Below are 8,814 nucleotides of genomic sequence, written 5' to 3' on the forward strand. Positions count from 1 at the left end.
AGGTAATTTTTCTTGATTTTTATCGAGAGTATTCTTAGGTAACTTCAGTTATCTATGATGTAATTAACTATAGGGGTTTTCCCTTATAGGAAGCTTTTCCCAAACCCAGCATAATATAAACCGTATTTAATTCCTTATATTAAATAGGGGAACTTATCGGGGAATACATTGGTTTCGCAGACCAAAATGGATGTCATAACTTTCTTTAGTTTATTTGATCGAGCCTCACCCTCACTTCTCACCCTCACCGAGCCTCACCCTCACTTCTTGTGTTCATCCTTTGGGATAGATACAGGATTTGAGGTAAAGCGATCTTTCATCTAAACTATGAAAATTATGGGGTCAGTTTGACTTCATCTTTTTCGAAACTAAAATTTTTTAAAAAAATGTCATTCCGAAGCGGGCAATGGGATTTCAATTCGTATGACCGATGGCTTCTTACGGGCAAACCCCACACCAAAAATAGCGCCGACACCTACTGAAGAGCCTAATTTACAACTTGCTAGTTTTTAAGGATTGTGTGCTACATTTAAATATAATAGAGTTTCAGATGGCCGTCAGACATAGAATTTTTTCTTTTTCATTAAGGGATAAAGCTAAGAAGTGGTTAAACTCATTAGCACTTGGTTATTTCAGAACATGGGGAGATTTATCAAAAAATCACAAAAATTTTTATCTAAATATGTCCCACCTTCAAAAACTTCTAAGCTTAGAAATAATATCACATCTTTTTTGTCAGTTTGAAAGGGAATCAATTTATGAAGTCTTGGAAAGATTTAAAGATCTCTTTAGAAAGTGTCCATACCATGCACTGTCAGATTGGTTAATAATTCAAACTTTTTATAATGGTTTCGTTGGATCTCTTAGATCAATAATTGTAGCTGCTGCTGGTGGTTAATTAATGTTAAAACCATTTGATGAAGCATATTCATTAATTGAAGAGATGACTACTAATAATTTTTAATAGCCCTTTGAAAGGGTAAATCCAATAGGAGTAGCTAGTATACATGATTCTAATGCAATATCTATTTAAGCTGCCCAATTATCTGTTATATCAAAGAAGATAGATTAATATGGAATGAATTACTCTCAGACAGCACATGTGCTTGAGGAGAACTCATTCGGACAAATGATATAATCTTAATCTTCTTGGAGACTTTAAATACAATAAGCATTCATTTCAATAATCCTTATGCTAATTATTATAATCTTGGTTGGAAGAATCATCCAAATTTTAGTTGGAGTAACAATAATTCTAATGGTACAAATCCACAATGGGGAAACAATACTATGAACCCATTGGGACACTCCAACAATCAAGTGAACCAAGCTTATGAAATTTATTACCCCCGAGTTTTTAATAATTTGTAGAATAAGTAGAAAAAGTTTTTAATGGAAGAATTAATATTGCGGATGGGTAGTCAATTACAAAGTCAAGAAGTTGCTAAAAAAACTTGGAAAATCAAATAAGATGCATTGCTACTGCACTTAGCAATAGACCCCCAGGAATATTGTATAGTAATGTGTAAGTATATAGACTAGAATAAAGATCAAATTAAAGTTATTCAACTAAGAATTGGAAAAGAATTAGAAAACAGAGTTCAACAAGAAGTTGAAGTTGAAAAAGATGAGGTGGAAAATGAAAATTTGGTGAAGATTTTCATTTTGAAGAAGAAAATCCTATTAAGCCAATGAAAATCATTGTATAAAGGCCACCACCACCATTTCCTCAAAGATTGAAACAGAAACATAGAGATAATAAACTTACAAAAATTTTGGAAAATTTGAGGAAATTAATGATAAACATTAAATTTGTTGAAGCTTTGGAACAAACGCCAAGCTATGTGAAGTTCATGAAGGATGTGAAGTTCATGAAGCTATGTGAAGTTCATGAAGGATGTACTTAATAAGAAAATGAAGTTTGTAGATAATGAGAATATTGCACTCAGTGAAGAGTGTAGCGCTACATAGCAGAAAAAGCTTCCTGAAAAACATAAAGATCTTGGAAGTTTTACAATTCTTTATACTATTAGCGAAAGATTTTATGTAAAAGCTTTACGTGATTTAGGAGCCAGTATTAATCTTATACCATTATCAATTTTTAGAAGGTTGGACTTATGAGATATTTCACCTACAACTGTAACTCTGTAGTTAGTTGATTGTTCGATTGCCTATCCTAAAGGATTTAAAAAAGATGTTTTGGAAAAGTTGATAACTTTATCTTTATTGTGGACTTTATTGTATTAGATATGGAGAAAGATAAAGAAATTCCTATCACTTTAGGAAGACCATTTCTAGCCACTAGAAGAGCTTTGATAGATGTGCAAACAAAAGAACTAACTATGAGAGTTAGTGATCAAGAGGTTACATTTAATTTTGCAAAATCAATAAGATACTCTCCAAAAGAGCAAGAGATTGAATGCTTTACAATGCATATTAATTAATATTTAAGCTATGAATATTTCAAGAAGACTTTTGAAAAAGAATTTAAAAAGGAATATATGGAAAATCAAGATGATGATAGAATTCAAGATGAATCTATGGAAGTGAGTAAAGAGGATATGGATAATATTAAGCAAATATTTGAAATCTTAGATCCTATAATTGATTTCATTTTTTGAGAAACCCCCTGAACTAGAATTGAAAACGCTTCCTACATGTTTTAGTTAAGCATTTTTAGGAGATTTATCTACAATACCTATTATAGTATCCTCAAAATAATTTGATATGCAAGAGCAAAAGTTGTTGGAAACTTTGAAAGAAATAAGATAGCCTTTGGATGGACATTAGTTGATATTATAGGAATCAGTCCTTCAATTTGTATGCTTTGAATGTTATTACAAGATCAACATGAACCAAAAGCTGACCCTCAAATGAGATTAAATCCTATGACGAAAGAAGTTGTAAAGAAAGAAATTTTAAAATGCTTAGATGTTGGAATATTATATTATATTTGGGATAGTTCTTGGGATAGTCCAATTCACTTTGTTTCAAAGAAAGTATGTGTAACTATAGTAACAAATGTGGATAATGAATTGATATTAATAAGACAAGTCATTGGTCGGCGAATCTACATAGATTATAGAAATTAGATTCTGCCACGAGAAAGGATCATTTTCCTTTACCCTTTTTGGACCAGATGTTGGATAGAATAACTAGGTATAATTTTTTTTTGATAGATAAACCAGTTATCATTATGCTAATATTGCTCCAAAAGATGAAGAGAAAACAACATTTACTAGTTCTTATGGAACTTTTTCTTTTCGACGAATGCCTTTTAGATTATGTAATGCACCTGCAATATTTTAAAGATGTATGATGTCAATTTTCAGTGATTTGATTGAAAAAGGAATTAAGGTCTTTATCGTCAAACTTTCTATATTTGGAACTTCATTCAAAATATGTTTAAATAATTTAGAGAAAATTCTAGAACGTTGTGAAAAGACTAATCTAATATTGAACTGGGAAAAATGTCAATTTATGGTTGCAGGAGTGCTTAGGCATAAAATTTCAGAAAATGGCAAGGAAGTAGGTACTGCAAAAATACAGGTTATATCGAACCTAGCTCCACAACCTAGCTCCATCTACCACAATAAGAGGAGTTAGGAGCTTTTTAGGACATACTGGATTTTATAGGAGATATATTAAGGATTTTTCAAAATTACTAAACCCTTATGAAAACTTCTAGACGAAGATACAAAATTTGACTTTAATCTAGATTGCCTTAAAGCCTTCAAAACTTTAACGGAAAAATTGATCACTGCTCCTATTATTGTTTCACCATATTGGAAAAAAACTTTTAAATTAATATGTGATGCTAGTGATTATGCAATTGGAGCTTTGTTAGGGGAGGGATATGATAAGAATTATAAAGTTATATACTATGCTAGTAAGACTCTAAACGATGCTCAAATTAATTCCACCACCACTGAAAGGGAGTTATTAGCTATTGTGTATGCTTTTGATAAGTTTAGATCATATTTGATTGGAGCTTAATGTGTTATGTATGTTGACCGTTCAGCTATTGAATATTTGATGCAAATAAAGCATGTTAAACCAAGATTAATTAGATGGGTACTTCAGATGCAAGAATTTTATTTCGTAGTAGTTGATAATAAATGGATTGGTAATTAAAATGTTGATCATATATAGAGGCATGAATAAGAAGAAATAACAGATATGGAAAAATAGATTAACGAAACTTTTCTTGATGAATGACTTTATGGTGTAAAAGGATGGGAAATGCCTAGGTATGATGATATTGTAAATTATATTGTTAGTGGTAATTTATTGTATGGATTAACAAAACAGCGGAAAAAGAAATTCATTCATGATCCAAAATCATATTATTTGGATGATCCTTATTTATATAATTAATCTAAGGATTTAATGATGAGATATGTGTGCCTTTTAAATAAATTTAAGAGATTATTCAAAAATGATATGATTTTGAATTTGGAGGACAATTTAGAAATGATAGAACTGTTCATATAATTTTACAGTCTAGATTTTATTTTCCAACTCCATTTAAAGATGTAATATATATTTATATATATCAAAACATGTGATTGGTGTCAGAGAGTAGAATATTTCAAGAAGAAATGAAATGCCTCTAAGTTTTAATTTAGAAATTGAAATTTTTGATGCATGGGGAATGGATTTTGTGGGACCATTTTTTCCCTCATTAAGAAAAATATACATATTGATTGCAGTGGATTACGTTTCAAAATGGGTTGAAGCAATCATTTTACCTCAATGTGATGCTCGTATTGTTTCAAATTTTAAATTAAAAATATTTTTACAAGACATGGAATGTCTGCCGAAAGCAATCATTACCGATGGAGGATCTCATTTTCGAAATGCAACACTTACAAGATTGGTGGAAAAATATAATATAGTGCATAAAGTCGCAACTGGTTATCATCCTTAGATGACGGGCTTAGCAGAAGTATTTAATCATGAAATTAAGAGGATTTTGGAAAAAAGCGGTAATATTAGTAAAATTGATTGGTCTACTAGATTAGATACTTCAATATGGGCATATAGGATAGCCTATAAGACACCCATAGGAATGTCCCCTTATAGATTAATTTTTTGGAAGACTTGTCACTTGCCAGTTGAATTAGAGCATAAAGGTTATTGAGCTATAAAAGAATTTAATTTTAATTTGAAATAAGCTGGTGAGAAATGATTATTGCAATTGAACGAGCTTGGGGAAATCAGAAATGAATCTTACAATAATGTGAGGAATTATAAGGAAAAGGTGAAAGAATGACATAATTGGGAGATAATAAAAAGTGAATTTTAACCTGGACAAGAAGTTTTATTACACAATACAAGATTGGAATTATTTCCTGGAAAATTGAAATCTTGGTTAAAAGGGTCATTCAAACTATTAAAAGTCTATCATTATGGGGTAATTAATATTGAGGACCTTAAGATTGGAAGAATATTTAAAGTGAATGGGCATATTTAAAGTGAATGGGCACAAAATGGGCACAAATTGAAATCATAATTTGATGGTCAAAGACCAACTTTTAAAGAGATAGTAATGTTGGGTCACCCAAACTAAGACTGAGAATATCGGGCGGACGACATTAAACAAACGCATTGAGCGACGCAACCCATTTGTATTATTGTTTCACTTATTTTTTAGTTTTTTTTATTTGAAATATTTTATGTATATTTATGTTTATGTCTTTATGCAGTCTGTGTATTTGATAAAATATTTAGAAACATCATAATTTGTCCAATTTTATGGAAAAATTAAGAATTTATTGGATTGAAATCAAAATGGTGAAAATTCTTTAACTTGTGCATGATGCAACAGAATGGCGCATGATGCACCACTTTCCAAAGGGCTGGAGCATGATGTGCCAGATCTGCACATGATGTGTCGCGGGTCTGAAAATGTTTAAAACATATCAAATGGTAGTTTTTGGAAATTTTTTACGGTTTCTTCTCCATAGAACTCCGAAAAAATGACTCTAAACCATATTTTAAGGGGGAAAATGAGGGAAGAGTCAACATTTTTCAATTCCTATGGCTCCCCACTCTAGAAACTCTGCTAGATTTGGAATTTTCAACCTAATAAAGTATGTTAGTTTTAATGCACAGAAATTACGTGATCGAGTTCTAGTGAAGAAGAGGCTTATCAAAGAAACGGGACTTGTGAATTGAGGATTTAACACTCTGAATACTCGAGTAGAAGAGACTATTGTGTAGAAGCATTGGGAAGTGCTTTGCTAAACTACTACCGCTATTTTTGTTCATGTAGTAAAAAAATTTTATGCAAATCTTCATTGGATCAACCAATGAATGATTGAAGTGTGCGGTAGGTTTGTGCAATTCACTTCTTTAAGAATAAACGAGATTTTTATGATTGAAAATATGCCTATCTTTCATTATGAAAACTTTGCCCCTACAAGAGAGATTATGAATGAACTCTACCGCTACCTTACGGATGTGGATGCTAAATGGGAGACCAGAGGTGATGAAAATGTATGTTTTTCTTCATCATTTTTAAATCCAGTTTCAAAAGCCTGACACTTCTTTATTGCATTGAAGTTGCTATCTACCATGAAGATTAGTAAGGTCACTAAGGAGAGTGTCATTCTAAATTATTTTGATTGTGAATGGATCTACAACTGGACTGCGACATACATCCACTATTTTCTTACTTTGCAGTCAAGCTCAAGCACCTTATGAAAGTTAGGAAAAAATACCACTTCCTTGGAAGCAGATAGATCCAGAAGTCTACAGCAATTGTATTTGAATGGGAGCTGAAAATGATATGAATGTACTGAAGGATCAAGGATCCCAGAATTCATCAGTTGTTCAGCCCTACTATAAATCGAGTACACTTTAAAAAAGAATCAGGAAGATTGAAAAAAAATGTGCAGAATCCCAAACACGTGTTTGGGAATATTACTGAAATACTATATCATCTAGATTGGATACTTAAGGAACATTTTTAACATACAGGGTGCATTGAAGATGATTGGTACATATGTTCAAGAAACTTCCTTGGATTAAGGAAGAAAATTCAACCGATGAATTTCCATTTTGACCCTCCTACAATCTATATGTGCACTACCAATTGATGGGAGATATCTAGGAGGAAGATAGTGAAGATAATGTTTGATCATAATTTATGCACGAAATGCTTTATGTAGTACTGTTTGTTTTAGTTTGTTGTGTTGGATTGCATTTCCTTTCTATTGAACACTATCTATTTTTATGTTTTTAATTTTGATGTTTAGATTTCAATGTTAGGATGTTGGTTTGCTTTATAACATTGAATTTGATGTTCATTGGCTTGAAAATTATTTAGTTTGTAATCGCACAGATTTTATATATAAGTGTAGGTTTTATGTTGCTTACGAAAGTTTGGTGTTAGTGTGATGTTTATATATTCATAAAAAGGTTTATTTTAGTCAAATAGAGGTTCACGTAAAGCAGTATGGAGCAGATTTACATAAAAATAGAAATCTAAAAAATATGAGCTCTAAAACTTGATGCGTTAGATTGACGTATGATGCACCAATGTATTGAGCCTTAGCGCATGATCGCCAAATGTCCAAAAATTCTATATTGCCTAGAAAACCGTAAAATCTCACAGACAAGCTCCATTTTCTCTGCTTGAGTCATCTTATACCTCAAAACTTTGTTCTAGGGCATCACATTGTGGGCGAAAGAGACGAATTTGAAGGTTAAAAACTGTAGATTTCATCTTCTCTTGGTAAAAGCTTCACTTTAACTTAGAAATTTTTTATTTTCACCATGGATTTTGGGAGATCCAAAAATTGAATTTTTTTATGAAACTACTTGAAGAAAACTCATGGTGAAAAGTTTCTTAGCAAATAACCTAGCTTGAGCAGTTAGATATTTGATTTAGTAATATATTTGAACTATATTTGGTTTATCGACAAATTTTTAAATGGCTCTCGATTCAAGAGAAGAAGAATGTATGAGGACTTCGACGCATGAAGATTTATTAGTTTCAAAGCTCGACAGAGTTACAATACTCAAATGGAGACCAATAGAGTGATCTAAGAGCGAATGTTTGCAAACTAGGGTGGCTAGGATGAAAGACTAATTCTTGCCAGAATTTAGGAAAGATTCTGCTACTTCACTGTCGTAGCAATTATCGCGATGGTTTGGGAGTTTTATAAAAACCTGAGATTCACTACTGAAGATTACATCCTAGTTAATTGGAAACAAGTTAAATTTACTACTGATCAGATCAAAACTTTATATAGTTTGAGGGTGTATTTTTTAATGAATATGCTGCATTTGTGATGATTGATTCATCACTAGAGGAAGTGATTGCATTTTTGACTGATGGGAGAGGGGAATGGAAGATTAAGAATAATAAGATAGTTAACTTCTTATCGGCACTATTTTTGGTGTGGGGTTTGCCCGTAAAAAGCTGTTGGTCATCAGAATTGAAATCCCGTTGCCCGCTTCGGAAGGACATTTTTTAAAAAATTTTAGTTTTGAAAAAGATGAAGTCAAACTGACCCCATAATTTTCATAGTTTAAATGAAAGAGCGCTTTACCTCAAACCCTGTATCTATCCCGAAGGATGAACACAAGAATTGTGGGTGAGGCTCAATCAAATAAACTAAAGAAAGTTATGACATCCGTTTGGTCTGCAAAACCAATGTATTGGCCGAAAAATTCCCCTATTTAATACAAGGAATTAAATAGAGTTTATATTATGCTGGGTTCGGGAAAAGCTTCCTATAAGGGAAAGCCCCTATAGTTAATTACATCTTAGATAACTGAAGTTACCTAAGAATACTCTCGATA

The sequence above is a fragment of the Phalaenopsis equestris genome, unplaced genomic scaffold (genome assembly GCF_001263595.1).
Source record: "Phalaenopsis equestris unplaced genomic scaffold, ASM126359v1 Scaffold000087, whole genome shotgun sequence".
Taxonomy (NCBI): Eukaryota; Viridiplantae; Streptophyta; class Magnoliopsida; order Asparagales; family Orchidaceae; genus Phalaenopsis; species Phalaenopsis equestris.